This window comes from Xenopus laevis, chromosome 2S, assembly GCF_017654675.1.
Source record: "Xenopus laevis strain J_2021 chromosome 2S, Xenopus_laevis_v10.1, whole genome shotgun sequence".
NCBI classification, from domain to species: Eukaryota; Metazoa; Chordata; class Amphibia; order Anura; family Pipidae; genus Xenopus; species Xenopus laevis.
Genome location: NC_054374.1, coordinates 29,266,274 through 29,282,662, shown reverse-complemented (window position 1 = coordinate 29,282,662; position 16,389 = coordinate 29,266,274).

Genomic DNA, 16,389 nt, shown 5'->3' with positions numbered 1-16,389 from the left:
GTTACCCCAATGTTTCTATATATCTGTAACCTTGTTATGAGCTAAGGGGACCCAGCCTGAAGGCCAGTTAGGGGGAGCATTGGGCTATATCATGCCACAGCAGCATTCATGTATACAGGTTTCTCATGCCATTTATAGACTTCATACTATAAGTACTGCTGTAGAAAGATCCAGTATGGGTTCTAGAACTTACCCCTTCTGTATGTTTGCAGCTTCTAACATGTTCTGGGCTCTGCTACCCCTGCACAGTGGCATGGGAGCAAAATAAACCCCATGTTAGAATAATTGAACCCCATGTTTATTCTCTAGCTGCTCTCCTTTGCCATGGCTTCCAAGCAAGTACCCACGCTCTTTATTTATTACCCCAGTGCTTGTTAGGGTAATGGCACAGCAGGAAACAGCGGCCTGGTAGAATTCTCCTGTTCTGTGGGTGACTGTCACTGGTAGGGCAGCATTTACAGGAGATAAAGTGGATCCCAGTGGAGAAACATATGCAGAGCTTTGTTATTCTGAAGTCACATGCTGTCACCTAGCGAGGCAATTTTAGGCGACTTTGGAAAACTGAAGCTCCGCATATGTAAATTCACTATCACTGCTGGGACAGAGGTTACAGGTGAGTAGTCTCCCACAGAACAGGACCTTTAATCTCCCGCTTTGCCACAGCCTTTACACTTGTTGAATTTCTCCCCTTTTCCTTCTTTACCTATTTTTACCCCTTTCTCGTCGTCTTCTTTGATCCCCCACATTCCCTTCTCCCCACTCTTGTTCTCTCCCTGTGTCTCTGCTCCCATTGTCTGTCCCAGCATGTCCCAGGTGCACAGGTGAGTGCTGTTTGGTGACACCTTGTACTCACTCCCCTCCCTGTTTGAGGCAGCCAGGACTAGTTCCAGCTTCTCCGAGCAGAGATAGAAGTGTCTCAGGGAACCTGACTCCGCACATTATCCTAAACACCAGAATACGGTCACTAACTCCTGTATCTCTGTGCCAAGGTACCACTTCCATCTCATCGCTTGGGTAACACTGTGCCCTCCTGTCCTGGCACTAATGCCAATATTATCACTGTCACATATAGAGCACCAACATATTCCTCAGCGGTGTACAAACAGGAACATGAGTGTCCCAATGGCAGACTGATACAATAGGTGCCATGAGGACTCTGCTTTCCATGGCTTTGGGTGCACTGCCCCCCAACTGAGGTCTTTGTATTTCATTGCACCTCGGGTACCCCCAAATCCCTCCTCTCCCAATATCCTGATGATGCCATTGCACTCTGGGTACCCCCAAACCCCTCGTCCCCCTAATGCAGTGAGCATGTGAGTGATGGTGATAGGGGTTGGGGGCTACAGTCATGCCCTGCAGTTTTTATTCCATTGGGAAAGGGCCACATTGACTCCTGTGGAAATGTCTTTTAGTTCTACTGCCCCAGGATTATGTAGGGAATGGGCTGTGTGCAGGCCCGGACTGGCAAATGCCAGAGGGGCTGCTATAAGGTGCCATAGAATAATAATATCTTACGAAACTAATTTTTGTATGATATTCGGTGCGTGTATGGTGGGAAAAGAGCCGACCGATATCGGCAGAAGACTTGGATATCGGTCGACTCGTCAATCGGGCTGGATGGAAAATTTTGATTGAGTGCCTTTGAAGGCACCCAAACATCGGCCATTGCTAGTGCTGAATTGTCAGATACAGGTAGAATTCTATTGTTTCTACCTGTAGATCTACCTGTATATCTGACGATTCAGCTCTACATGTGTGTATTGAAACGAACGATCTTTCTTGGAAAGATCTTTTCCAAGAAAGATCGTAATTGTTACATCTATGGCCACCTTTATGGTGGGGATTCTGCCGCATCAACTCTTACGTCAGGTTAATGAATTCATGAATTGGTAACTCCCCCCCCATCCCCTGAGCACACACAGTACATCTCATTTATATTAATGAGCGGCACAACTGCTGCTCGTCCTGTTAAATAAGTCATGGTCATTAGAGAAACCTCTGCCAGGTCACCCCCTAATCTAAGCTCTGATACCACTGCCACCTGCCCTAGTGCCACTCCCACTGTTCCTCTTCTATTCTCAACCATTGCCCTAGTGCCACTTCCCCGTCTCACATACAGGAATTAGTTTCCCTTGACATAGTTTTCTATGGATCCCCAAGTCTCCCCTGTGCTCATGCCCCCTGGCCAGTATAGAGAACATTTCAGGGGCAGCAGTGCAGGAGCTCAGCTGGGGTGTGCCCTCATAAAGGTTAATTAATTACAGTATAGACTGGAAGGAATTTGTTTTGCACATGAGACAATGGAGAGGGCCGGGGCCACAGAAGTGGGGAGGGAAGGAATCTCATGAGGGCCCGTGTCAGTTTAGATCAGGTAGTACTGGCTGGTTCTAGTCTGCGCCTGCTCTCCCACATCCCAATCATTCAGCTACTGGCCGACTCACCAGCAAGTGCCACTGCCTGCATTTAATTTTTTTAATTACTGTAGCCATGCAGGCTTTGGATTCCATATGTGTTTGGTTTTAAAGGGGTGAGGTGGCAACCGTAGTAGGGGCCCACAAGGGAAACAGAGCCAGGGGGAGCCGACAATCCCCTCTTCGCCTTCCCCTTCTCCTCTGCATTTCTCTCCCCCTCCCCAAATGTCTGGCCCTGCTCCCCCTCTTTTCCATTGATGCAGTATCACTTATGTGACAGGGCCCAATATGGTACATATGACACTACTTAGCTCAATATAATGTATGCGACAGGGCACATTGTGCCAAGGTACATGAATCTAATTAACCCAAATTGGAGGCAATATAATGTAAGTACAAGCTCATTAGCCAAAATGAGGCTAATTACCCCCAGTCTGGGGTGCAGTGTGAAAGGGATACGGTTGCCACTTCACCCCTTCAATACCATTATGCTCAGATGCATGCTGCATGGCCACACATAAATCAGTTGTCTGCAGCATGTGTCCAAATTAATTGCTAATTAGCCGTGCATGACGTGGATTAAATATGTAGCCAGTATTAGCCAGGGGTGAGGTGGCAAGCCTAGAAAGTGCTAATTAGCTGAGGGTAGAGAGGAGGCTAATTGTCCAGACTGGAGGGCATGCATAACAAAATTGCAGCTCATTTTAAGGGCTCTTTCACATGGCGTTTGTCTGTGCGCTCCCCTGCATTATGATTTCCTCTGTTCAGCGCAGGAGTAGATGCACAATTATTGTCAATGGGGCTGTACTCACAGAGATGCATGTAAATGCCAAACGCAGGTTGGGACACATACATGCGTCTGTGCGAGTACAGCCACATTGACAATAATTCAGTGCATCTACTCCTGCGCTCCCCTGCGGCTGAACGGAGGAAAGCGCAACACAGGGGAGCGCACAAACAAACGCCCGTGTGTAAGAGCCCTAATGAAATCTGCAAAATACCTTCTACCTGCAAAAATAATAATTAGCACTGACTTTGTGTCCAATGTATATGGCGGTTCAGAGAGCATTACAGGCTGCAGCCTTGCAACAGTGCCATGAAGCAAGTACATGGTTGTACAAGGCTGTTGTGCCAGAGGATAACAAGTATAAAACAAGTTTCATTCTTTTTTATAGGCAAGACAAATAAAGTAGAAATCATAGGGCAGGAAACAATGAAACCTGTACTTTCCTGCCGTGGGCAGTTACCTATAAGCTGCTTGGGTGCCCCGTCTGTGCCAGTGGGTATCAGAGACATGAACACTAAGCCCATTCCAGCCAGATGAGGATAGTCAGTTACCGTATCACTGGAGTGGCCACAGTTCCCAAACAACGGTAGAGGCCAGCTTTTGAATGTCAATTCCTTTCAGCCTTCTTTACTGCACTGTTGTAAAGCCAAGGTGTGATTGTCCAGGTGCTGGTGCTTTGCTGATTCCCTCATCCAAACTGACATGTGATTCACACACTTGCCTGGGCAGCGAAACCTATTAGTATCAGTGCAGGAACAGAGAGGATTTCATTTAAACGAATACTACCTGGCTGCATAGACTGCATTACAGTCTGCAGTGCAGCCTTATGTTAATGGACCAATCAGGAGGTGGATTTATTGTGTATGTTTCCAAAGTGAATAGCCCAGGACTATGTTAGGGTTAATAAGTGTTATGCAGCCCCATTGCATCTGGGATACCCAAGTGCTGCACTCCCAGCATCCTCAGCTCTCCAGCCATTGATTCATGGGGAATTCTGGGAACTGTGGTTCAACCACAACCAAGGCCACCTCTGGAAGCAAAGGGGTATATGATGAATTCTCCATGTCACCCCCTGTACCATACTTAGCTGCTGCCCAGCTAATGAGCCACTCATTTAAATACACTGGCACATTAACAGGCAGCTAATTGGCCCTGCACTTTATACACAGGGGCTAAACCTCTAGCTTGTGGGTTTAATATGAGCCCAGGTGGAAAGGGTGTAGCCCGAATGCAGGAGTGCACAGCACAGGTTGTTGTATAAAGTGGGGCGCAAGCATTTGGCTCTGAGCTGCTGTGGGGACCTCCCTACCCATTCCGCACTGTGGGGCTCCCCTCCCTCTTGCCTATATAATTGCAGCAGTATTTTCCTGCAGAAGCTGCATCTGTGCCATTGATTTGCCTGGAACTGCCGCCCACGGGAAGCACAAACTGCACATTCAGCTGCTGGAACTCGCCCCCTGCCATTAAGTCAATTGCTGGTGCAGCATTCTGGTCTCCCTCCTAAGCACTGCCAGGCTCTGGGTGTGTTGCATAGCTCCCCGTTATCTCATTCACTGGGCCCCCATTCAGCTCCTTACAATTCCCCTGTAGCTTTTCTCTCTCTGTGTCTCTGCACCCATGGGCTACACCATATGGCACTTTCAGCTCCTCTCAGTCCCCTTGTGCCCCTGTCAGCTTCTTCCTGTGTTTGTACCCCCCCCAAAGGCTTCCCCATCTCTGCCCACTTTAATCTCCTCATAGTTCCCCTGTGCCCCCTTTAGCTTCTTCTTGTGTCTTTGCCCCCCAAAACCCCCTATATACATCTGTCCCCTGTCAGCTCCTTACAGTCCCCATGTGTCCCTGTCAGCTTTTTCCTGTGTCTCTGCCCCCCATCAGCTCCCTTATATATCTCTGCCCCTTTAGGCTCCTCATAGTTTCCCTGTGTCCCCTTTAGCTTCTCCCTGTGTCTTTGCCCCCATATACTGCTGTCCCCTTTCAGCTCCTCACAGTCCCCTTGTACCTGTCAGCTTCTTCCTGCGTCTCTGCCCCCATGGGCTCCTCTATATATGTCTGCCCTCTTTCAACTCCTTGCAGTCCCCCTTGCCCCTGTCAGATCTTCCCTGGGCCGCTGTGGACTCCTTCATTTTTTTCTGCTCCCCTATATTTATCTCTGTGAGCTCCATTTATTGAGAGGCACCAATGAGGTCATTGTAGCAGACTGGGTACTCTACGTAGGGAAGCCCATCAGATACTCCCTTTCACTGCTTTACTAAGCTCCATTTCTGCTCCTTTTTATTACTGTAGGTTCCATCTAGGGTTGCCACCTGGCCGGAATTTTACCAGCCTGGTCGGTAAAAATGATGGTTGATCCCAATGTTATTAATAGGAAAAAAACATAAATATATAAGAAGGCCGGTATTTTTTTCCAGAAAAGGGGGCAACCCTAGTTCTATCTGATTCATTGTTGCTGGTACCATTGCCTTAATTTATACCCCCCCTCTCTCTCATAGGGTCTTCATTAATCCTCTTTGGTACCTCCAGTTATGTTAACAGTACTTATACCAGTAGCCCAGTGTGTTACTCCATTGTTTCCATTTGTGTCTCTGTTACTCTGGGGTATCACTGGCTAGTTTATAGCACAGCTATAGATGGCTAGTTTATAGCATATATATAGATGGCTATCTTATAGCACAGATATATACGGCTAGTTAATAGCACAGATATAGACGGCTAGCTTATTGCACAGATACAGACAGATAGCTTATAGCACAGAAATAGACGACTAGCTAATTACACAGATATAGATGGCTATCTTATAGCACAGATATAGACAGCTATTTTATAGTACAGATATAGACAGCTATTTTATAGTACAGATATAGACGGCTAGCTTATAGCACAGATATAAACGGCTTGCTTATAGCATAGATATAGACAGCTATCTTATTGCACAGATATAAACGGCTAGCTTATAGCATAGACATAGACGGCTAGCTTATTGCATAGATATAAACGGCTAGCTTATAGCATCGATATAGACGGCTATCTTTTTGCACAGATATAAACGGCTAGCTTATAGCATAGACATAGACGGCTAGCTTATTGCATAGATATAAACGGCTAGCTTATAGCATCGATATAGACGGCTAATTTATTGCACAGATAAAGACGGCTAGTTTATAGCATAGAAATAGACAGCTAGCTTATAGCACAGCTATAGACAGCTAGTTTATAGCACAGATATAGACAACTAGCTTATAGCATAGATATAGACAACTAGCTTATAGCACAGATATGGACTTTATAGCAAAGATATAGATGGCTAGTACAGTGGGCAGCCCAGGGAGCATATTTGCTCCAAGTGGGACTCCCTGCGACTCCTGGCAGCCCTTCCCTTGCAGCAGTAGAGTCAGCAGCTAGTACAGTTGGTGTTGCTGACGGGAGGTGCCACGCTGTACTGCAGAGGGAACTGCTGGAAATGCAGGATCAGCTCCAAGTGTCTCTGGGGGGTACCAAGGGAAATCCACTTATTAGCCATTGTCTTACTGTGCCACATAGGAACCTGCTGCACCCTTGCCCATACTCACTGGCACTGCCCAAACCTCATAGCCCCTGTGTATCCTTCCTACAGAAACCACTGCCCAGTGCCCAGTGCCCAGCTGCAGGATTAACCCCTTCCCCCCCCCCCGCACCAGAATAAATACAGGCTGAAAGGGTTGGAAGGGTTACTAGCTGCTTTGTTTGCAGGTCCCCTACAGAAATAGGGTGTAGCCTGCCACCAGACACTTGCTGCATATTCTGAGAGGTAAAGAGGGAGCCCCATTCCTACCCAATGGGAACATGCACCAATCCAGTAGGAGAAACTGCAGGGGATGAATCTGATCCAGCCTCACAATGCCCTGATCAGCTCCTGTGCCTGTGAATGTGGGTTCAATGGCCTCAGGGAGATGTGATGTAGACAGGTGAGATCTAATGGGGCATAGAGCAAACGGATTCTATTGTCTGACTTATTGCCCCCAGGGTAAAGGCAAATACACAGCCAGGCGCTGAGACAATGGGGCCCTTCCCTCCACTCATTCAGATACCATGGGGCCCCATAGTCTGGTTTCCTTATTGCTGGATGTTTCCATACAATGGGAGGGGGCAGTACATTTATAAATGATTCCCCCATTTGACCTCACTACAATGGAACCTTCTGCATAAAGAGTCAATATAAAGTGAGAGATGACTGCTAATTGGGTATTGGTTTAAATGCCCCTACAGTTCAGGGGATGGGGGGTGTAGAAAGGGGAAATGCCCCCTAATTATAATTATCTATTATCTATTGTAGAGTTCTGATCTCTGCTGAGAACTCTGATTCCCTTTCACATCGACTGGTGCCCCCACAATTATTAGTTGAAACGTGCCTAAAGTAGGGGGTCATTCATTTTCTTGCAGTGTGAACTTTGTCCAGCGTGTGGCGCTGTATCAATATATTCCCCTTATGACATTGGCCATCAGCCTGGGGGCCAGACTTAGAGATTGGACAAATATTACATGGGCCAGGGCCCCCAAGTTTTCTCTGTCAGTCCTATGTGTCAGGAAATGCTGGGATAAATGCAGAAACACTGTTCATTTCCCCTGGTATGGAATGGTTTTAGGGTGGGGAAGGCATCTGACCTGGGCCCCAAGGTTTAGAGTGTCCTTGGAGTGAAAACCACACATCTTAGATACTAATGTATATTCATTAAGGATACACAACCTGCGCACCCGTCTAGCAGCAACTGCTCATAATCTACTAACAGGGGATTCTGGGAATTATAGATCAACAACAACTGAAGAATTGCAGGATGAACATTACTTGTTTATAGCACCCCCACATCAGCCAGTGTCATCTCCTTAACTCTCTGCTGCCACCTTGTGCTCAATATCATTACTGCAGAACAGAAGATTTTGTTTTCTTTGAATGAAGTCTGAAGTTGCTAGTTATCACTCAAGTATAATAAGGGATAATGTGCCCCCTACTGTAAATGATAAGGATATTAGAAGTCACTAAGGGGTTCTGTGACCATATAAAGGCACAAGGCTGCAGGCCGAGTTATCCAGGGAACTCTGAGTATCACTCATGTATTATAATGGATAATGTACCCCCTACTGTAAATGATAAGGATATTAGAAGTCACTGAGGAGTTCTGTGACCAAATAAAGGCACAAGGCTGCAGGCTGAGTTATACAGGGAACTCTGAGTATCATTCATGTATTATAAGGGATAATGTACCCCTACTGTAAATGATAAAGATATTAGAAGTCCTGAGGGGTTCTGTGGCCATATTAGGGCACAAGACTGCAGGCTGAGTTATACAGGGAACTATGAGTATCACTCATGTATTATAATGGATAATGTAACCCTACTGTAAATGATAAGGATATTAGAAGTCACTGAGGGGTTCTGTGACCATATAAAGGCACAAGACTGCGGGCTGAGTTATACAGGGAACTCTGAGTATCACTTACAGTATGTATTATAAGGGATAATGTATCCCCTACTGTAAATGATAAGGATAGTGAGGGGATCTGTGTGTTATACAGGGAATTACATGTAGGAATTAGTAGGTACACATGTATTTACAGGGTAGCTATATATCATGATATTTTTGGGAGGTGACACCCAGACACTGTTAATCCATTTGGAAAAAAGACAGGCAAGAACTGGCACAGACACTGGTACAACTGGATCCAGTCTGGTGCTGCCACTCCTGCAATAAAGAATGAGCTGTAAAAGTACAAATAAAAGAGTAAATGAAGCCCCGTGGGATTCTGCTGAACTCAAGTGAAACTTCGACTGCACTGCGCCCCCTGCTGTATCTAAGGATTATTACACACACGTGTGTTTTATACTTTATATTTTCTACCAAATTGCTGAGACTCGGACCGGACCCAAACCTGCGAACCGAACTGCAACTCCCATATTTACTTTGATCCGCTACCCAACCCGGACCCGCAACTGCCTTTTCCTGTTCCTTTCACATGGCAGTGGGCAACTATGGGTTAATCCCCCCCTGCTGTGCAGATTGGCAGGAATTACCTAATAAAAAGTTTTGCTTCCGCCCCCGCCGCCATCTTTTTTTCCTCCTGCAGTCTCCCCCCTACGTACCAGCAGACTGCCTCTCCACTGCTGTAGCTCCTAGACCGGGGTAACCCTAAATCCCTTTGAGAGTCTCAGGAGGAGCCGCGGGCTCTGGCCAGTTCGTGCCTCCGGCGCAGTAAGTCGCAAGCCGAATTCGGCATAACGCGCACTAAGACGCCGATGTTACCAGCTTCCAAGATGGCGTCCACAGCATCAATGCGACTATGCGCAGGCGCGCAAAAGAATTGGCGCCAAACGGAACGCAACGGAAGCTAAGACGCTGACAAGTTAAAACGCAGCGTGTTTTCCCCCAGAGCTGCCAGATTATGGTAAGACACAAGCTGGATAGATCACTCTTACCCAAGTGTGCTTTGTGCTACCTTCAAGGTACAACTGTAAGTACTGAAACTTTCTTCATGGCCCTACCATACATATATGGTGAGACGTCTCTATTTAACCCTTTTTGCATGCATATATCTGCAGGGTGAATATGAGCTGCAGACGATCTCATTCGGGCTCCAGGGGGTGAGTGGCAATGAGAGGCAAAAGAATACTATGGGATGAAGAAACAATGCAACGAAAATAGATCTGATTTGTTTTGTTTTGTTTTGTTTTGTTTGTTTATTACAGAAGCTCTCCTGGTACTGAAAGGAGAAGAAGTAAATCAGCTAGACAACAATGCATTTCTTGTACAGAAACAGCCTTACCAGACAAAAGACAATGTGAGAAATGTATGCAGAATACAGATGAACCACCTGCTCAATTCTCTGAGCTAATGGGGTGGATGAAGGACTCATTCAACAAAACAATGGAATCTATGGTGTCACAGGTCACCCAAAAAGTATTACAAGATATCAAAGGAACACCTTCCTCTCCTCAGCTAAGAGGCAGAACCAGCCCAAGTTTAAGCCTAGGAGTTACTGAGGAACTCCAGGACTCAGATACAGAGGGTGAAATTCTTTCAGACCAATCAGAACAGGAAAGTTCAGATTTTAATCTTGAAATGATTGAACCACTTATTAAAGCTGTTCGAAAATCTCTTGATTTGGAAGACAAAACAGCCTCACCACAAAAAACAGACAAGATGTTTAAAGCTAAGGCAAAAAAGAACCATCTTTTTCCTATACATGACATCATCAGCAAAGCGGTCAATGAAGAATGGGAAACACCAGACAAGAGGCTTTCCACTTCTAGAAGGTTTAAGAGAATGTTCCCTTTTCCTACAGATCTTACCAAGAGATGGGACTTCCCACCAAAAGTGGACACAGCCATAACAAGGGTAGCAAGAAGAACAACCCTTCCGGTCGATGAGGGGGTTTCTCTCAGAGACCCAATGGAAAGAAGACAAGATGTAGCACTTAAAAGAGCATATACAGCAGCAGGGGCAACCTGCAAAACAGCAGTGGCTATTACAACAGTATCCAGAGCAAATAAAGTATGGCTGAACGAGTTACAAGAAGCAATTAAAAAAGGAGTGGATAGAGGAAAGCTCAATGAAATGCTCCAAGACATCAAGCTAGCAAATGAATTTGTGGCAGAAGCTTCAATGGACACGGTTAAGTTAACGGGCAGAACAATGGCATCATCTGTAGTAGCCAGAAGAGGTTTATGGCTTTGCCACTGGAACGCAGATGCCCAATCGAAGCACAACCTATGCTCCCTTCCATATGTAGGAAATCTTTTATTTGGGAAAGAACTAGACTCCATTATTTCAAAAGCTTCTGCGGGCAAATCTTCTTTCCTTCCACAAGATCGAAGAGAAAAGAAAGTTCCAAACTTTCAGAATTCAAAAGTTGGAACCTCTTACAGAGACGCCAAACAATACAAACCAGGAAAAGCTTTCTCCCGACAATGGAGACAGAGGGATCAACCTTTTCGCAAAAGAGTTGAACAAAAAACCGAGAAAAGGCCCTGAAGGTGTGGGAGCCCCTCGGCTCAAGATAGGAGGAAGGCTTTCATCTTACAGAGCAGTGTGGGCTCGAGAAATCAAAGACAACTGGGCCCTGGATATTATATCCAGAGGATACCGACTAGAATTCACTTCAAATCCAAAAGAATCCTTTACAACATCAGACAAGATAAGATCCAAAAAAGGGATATCAGAACTACAGGAGATCATTTCAGGACTCCAGGAGAAAAGATTCATATCGAAAGTTCCCAAGTCTCAACAGTACAAAGGGTTATATTCTCATCTGTTCCAGAAAAAGAAACCAAACGGAGAATCGAGAGTTATTCTCAACCTGAAAAAACTAAACACACACCTCAATGTACAGACTTTCAGGATGGAGACGATGAGATCCATTGCACAATGCTTAAACCAAGGGGACTGGCTAGCGAAAATAGACCTCAAGGATGCTTACCTTCACATCCCAGTATGGCCAGAACACAGAAAGTTTCTGAGATTCCACATATTGAATCAACATTTTCAATTCAGAGCATTACCCTTCGGTCTGTCGACAGCGCCGAGAATATTTACAAAGGTTCTTGCCCCAGCGATAGCAAACCTGAGAATAATGAAAATACAGATTTTCTCATACTTAGACGATATACTGATAAAAGCACCATCAGAAAGACTACTGAGACAACATGTGAAAATAGTTACAGAATACTTGCAGAATCTAGGTTGGATCATCAATTGGGAGAAAAGTCACCCATCACCAGCTCAAACTCTGGAATTTCTAGGGACAGTAATAAACACAACAACATTCAATATCGGCCTCCCAACTCTAAAGATCAGGAACATTCAATAAAGTGTTCACAACCTCACACAGCAAAACCCTGTCTCGGCCAGATCTTGCCAGCAGGTACTAGGACAGATGGGAGCGACAGTGGATTGTGTAAAATGGGCGAGAATACACTCCAGACCTCTCCAATTCGAATTCTTAACAAAATGGGATCACGACTACAGTCACCCAAAACAACTAATATATTTATCAGAGAAGACAATATCATCCCTATCCTGGTGGACAATGACAAATTCTATAAGAGTCCCAATAGATCTCCATCAAAGGAACTGGACCATCATCACAACAGATGCCAGCAAACAAGGCTGGGGTGCCCACATGAATACCCAGAATATCAGAGGGATATGGTCGACCCAGGAATCAAACTACTCTTCCAATTGGAGGGAACTGAAAGCGATACAACTGAGCCTGATAAAATTTCAAAAACAAGTGATGTACAAGGAAGTTCTAATAAAATCAGACAATTCAACAGCGGTCAGATACCTGAACAAACAGGGAGGAACAAAATCAGAGAAATTATTGAATCTGACCATACATATTTTCGAATGGGCGGAAATACACCTGAAAGAACTGAGAGCAGAACACATACCGGGAACTCAGAATATACTAGCGGACAAACTGAGTCGAACTCTTCCACCAGCAGGAGAATGGGAACTACACCCCAAAGCTTTCCAGATGATACTGGACAAATGGGGTCCCCTTTCTATAGACCTAATGGCAACCAAGAAGAATGCGAAGCTTCCCTCCTATGTGACCTGGACCATGGAGCAGGGAGCATGGGCAGTGGACGCTTTCTCCATACAATGGAAATTCAAGAGAGCCTACATATTCCCTCCATTCCTGACCATATCAAGAGTCCTACAGAAAATCAAACACGAGAAAACGGAAGTGGTTATGGTGGGACCTTGGTGGCCAAGGAGACCTTGGTTTTCACAGGTCCTTCAAATGTCCTCATGCCCTCCCATCAATCTCCCAGAATGGCCGGACATACTATCAAGAGGGGAACAACATTATCCAAATCCAAAAAATCTGAAATTGAAGGCCTGGCTCTTGAAAGGCTAAATTTAGAAGCATCAGGTCTTTCTAGTGATGCGGTTAACACGCTCATGTCAGCAAGAAAACCGTCTACAATACAGAAATACTTTACAATATGGGAAAAATTCTTGGAATGGCTTCCAGATGCCAATATAGAAATATCAAAAATAACCGAAACTCAGGTTATAGACTTTATACAAAGTGGAGTAACTCTGGGACTCAGCAACTCCACACTAAAAGGCCAAATTTCAGCAATTTCCCATTTCTCGAAAATACAATGGGCCTCAAGACCTCTAGTCAAAAGGTTCTTTCAGGGACTGAGAAGACTTCGACCTAAAGTTAGATCACAAGTTCCCCCATGGGACTTGAATTTGGTTCTTGACTGCCTCACAAAAGAACCATTCGAGCCTATTGAACAAGCATCGATAAAAAATATGACCCTAAAAACTTGTTTTTTACTTGCAATAACATCAGCAAGAAGAGTCAGCGAACTCCATGCCCTCTCTATTTCTCAAGGGAAAATTAATATTCTAGAAGACAGAATAATACTGCAAACATCCGACAAATTCTTACCCAAGGTAGTTTCAGAATTCCATACTTCACAGGATATTATATTACCTTCGCTATACCAAAATCCACAGACAGAACAAGAAAATATATGGCATACTCTAGACGTCAGAAGATGTCTCTTAGCCTACCTGGACAAAGTGAAAGAAATAAGAAAATCAGATTCCTTATTGATCCTTACCAATGGCGCCAAGACGGGAATGAGACCATCCAAATCAACAATTGCGAACTGGATAAAACAGTGCATTTATCTAGCTTACAGCCTCAAGTCCAGTACAGTACCCATATCTATTAAAGCACACTCTACAAGGGCTATGGCAGCATCCTGGGCATTCCAAGCCGGGACATCATCAGAAGATATCTGCAAAGCAGCCACTTGGTCCTCTATGCATACTTTTGTAAAACACTATAAATTTGATGTATTTGTCAACAAAAATACTTACTTTGGTACAGCAGTATTGCAGTCTGCTATATCTAATAAATAAACACCCTCCCTAAACTATGTGTGGAAAACTTTTGTACATCCCATAGTTGCCCACTGCCATGTGAAAGGAACAGGAAAACAGAAAATCAAATCATACTTACGGAGATTTTCTTTTCCTGGACTGGAACATGGCAGTGGGCATAGCTTCCCACCCTGTTGGGGGAGACTCCAGTAGATCAAAGATGGCGGCGGGGGCGGAAGCAAAACTTTTTATTAGGTAATTCCTGCCAATCTGCACAGCAGGGGGGGATTAACCCATAGTTGCCCACTGCCATGTTCCAGTCCAGGAAAAGAAAATCTCAGTAAGTATGACTTGATTTTCTGTTATCCGCAACCGGACCTGCAAACACCTTCAAACAGGAAGTGATGGTGCTGCAAACCCAGAACTGACATCATCAAAAGTGGACAGGGACAGAAACAAGTTTTGGGATCAACCACCATTTTTACCGGCCAGGCCAGTAAAATACCTAGGCAACCCTATCCTCTCCCCATCTCTCTGTTGTGTTTGGAGCTTATGTAAAGGGAAAGATGTTAAGCTCTTGGGTTTAAGAGTGAGTGGCACTTTCTGCAGTTCAGGGGAAGAAAGCATGGCACCGGGGCAGTGATAGAGAAATAGCAGGAGGAATTGAACTGTGTATTAGATGTGCTTGTGGAATGTGATGAGACCCTTTCTTTTTGCCCTGCTCAAAACTACTGGGGCAGCAGATATCGGCAGCCACACATAGTGACCCCTGCAGCAATCAGGTCTATTCTCCTTCCCCCCACTCTGTGGGTATACGGTGGAACTTTGCAGGGGCCGTTTGGCCTTGAGTCTGAACCAGCAGGTGAAATTAGGTCTGCCAACAGAGGTAGCCAAAGCCTGGGGGGCCCCAGGACAACAACATTTTCCCCCACCTTTCATTTCAAGCTCTCATACTTCAGAGTAGGCAATGCAGAATGTAGGGTGTCAGTTGAAGTTTCTGACCCTTAGTGGGGGTCGGCAGTAGAGATGAGGATGAGGTGCAGATGTAAGGTGGCTCCTCAGTGGGCAGGGGCAATTAGTATTATTATTATTAATAATAATATCATGTATTTTTATAGTGCCAACACATTTACATAGCGATAAATATTCACAGCGCTGTTCTAACCCCCAAGGAGGGTCAGTGGCAGTGCAGTAAGGTTTCCACCCATTTAAAACCGAACACATATCGAATACACAGCCTGTGTGGCTAATTAGCAATTCATTTAGATGCATGCTGCAGACTGAACTGATTTATGTGCAGCCATGCATCATGTATCCAAATGAATTGTTAATTAGCCTGGCAGGCTGTGTATTCCATATGTGTTCGGTTTTTAAGGGGTGAGGTTGCAACCCCACAGTGCAGGTTCTTGGCATGGTGCCCTTGCCCTTCCTGCAACGCCTTGGCAGATGTAACCCCCAGGACATTTGGGCCTCACGTAATTGAAAAGGAGGAGCTTCCCCAACAATAGTTGTGCACTTATAGGCACAGACATACAGTACTTGGACATGGGAGCTCTCCTGGTACTTTCTGCCAGTTGGGGCAGTGATACAGAGATAGCAGGAGGAATAGAACTGCTTAGTCACCAGATGTAGCTGGACTCGAAATCCTAGCATTCAGTGTTGGACTGGCCCACAGGGATACCAGGAAAACTCCCGGTGGCCCAGGTGTCAGTGGGCCCTTTTGCTTCTAAACATTTGGCCTATTTCATGGTCATTCCCTATTTCTTTATGGGAAAAATGCTTAATAATGGAAGAATATAGTAAGTAGATATAAAAGACTAGGAGAATAAAGAGGTTGAGTGAGGATAGGATGAATAATAGCTTGGAAAGTGGGCTGCAGTCTAAGGTTTTCTGGTGGGCCCCTGGCATCCCAGTGCGACACTGCTAGCATTGTCCAGTAAATAATGAAGGCATGCTGGGAGTTGTAGTTCTACATGCGGGTCTCAGCCATTGGACCAGAGGAAGGCAAAGTGTGCAGTACAGCAGCTTTCCAAGCACTCATACCCCATCCATTCCCTGCACTAACTGACAGCCTTAATATACCACTCTAGTTCCCTGGTGACCCCCCCCCCGGGAGGCAAAAACAGGAACAGACTGAGGCAAGAATGAAGGTTCCATCCAGCCCAGGTAGTTAAATGAAAAAACTGGGTTTAGGGATAGGGACAGTTTTTTTATCCCATGGAATATAACACATATATTCTTTATCCGCAAAGCGACTCCCCATCACTCTTAGGACTCAATGGCTTTCCTAGGGCTCTGAGTGTTCCAAAGTTTC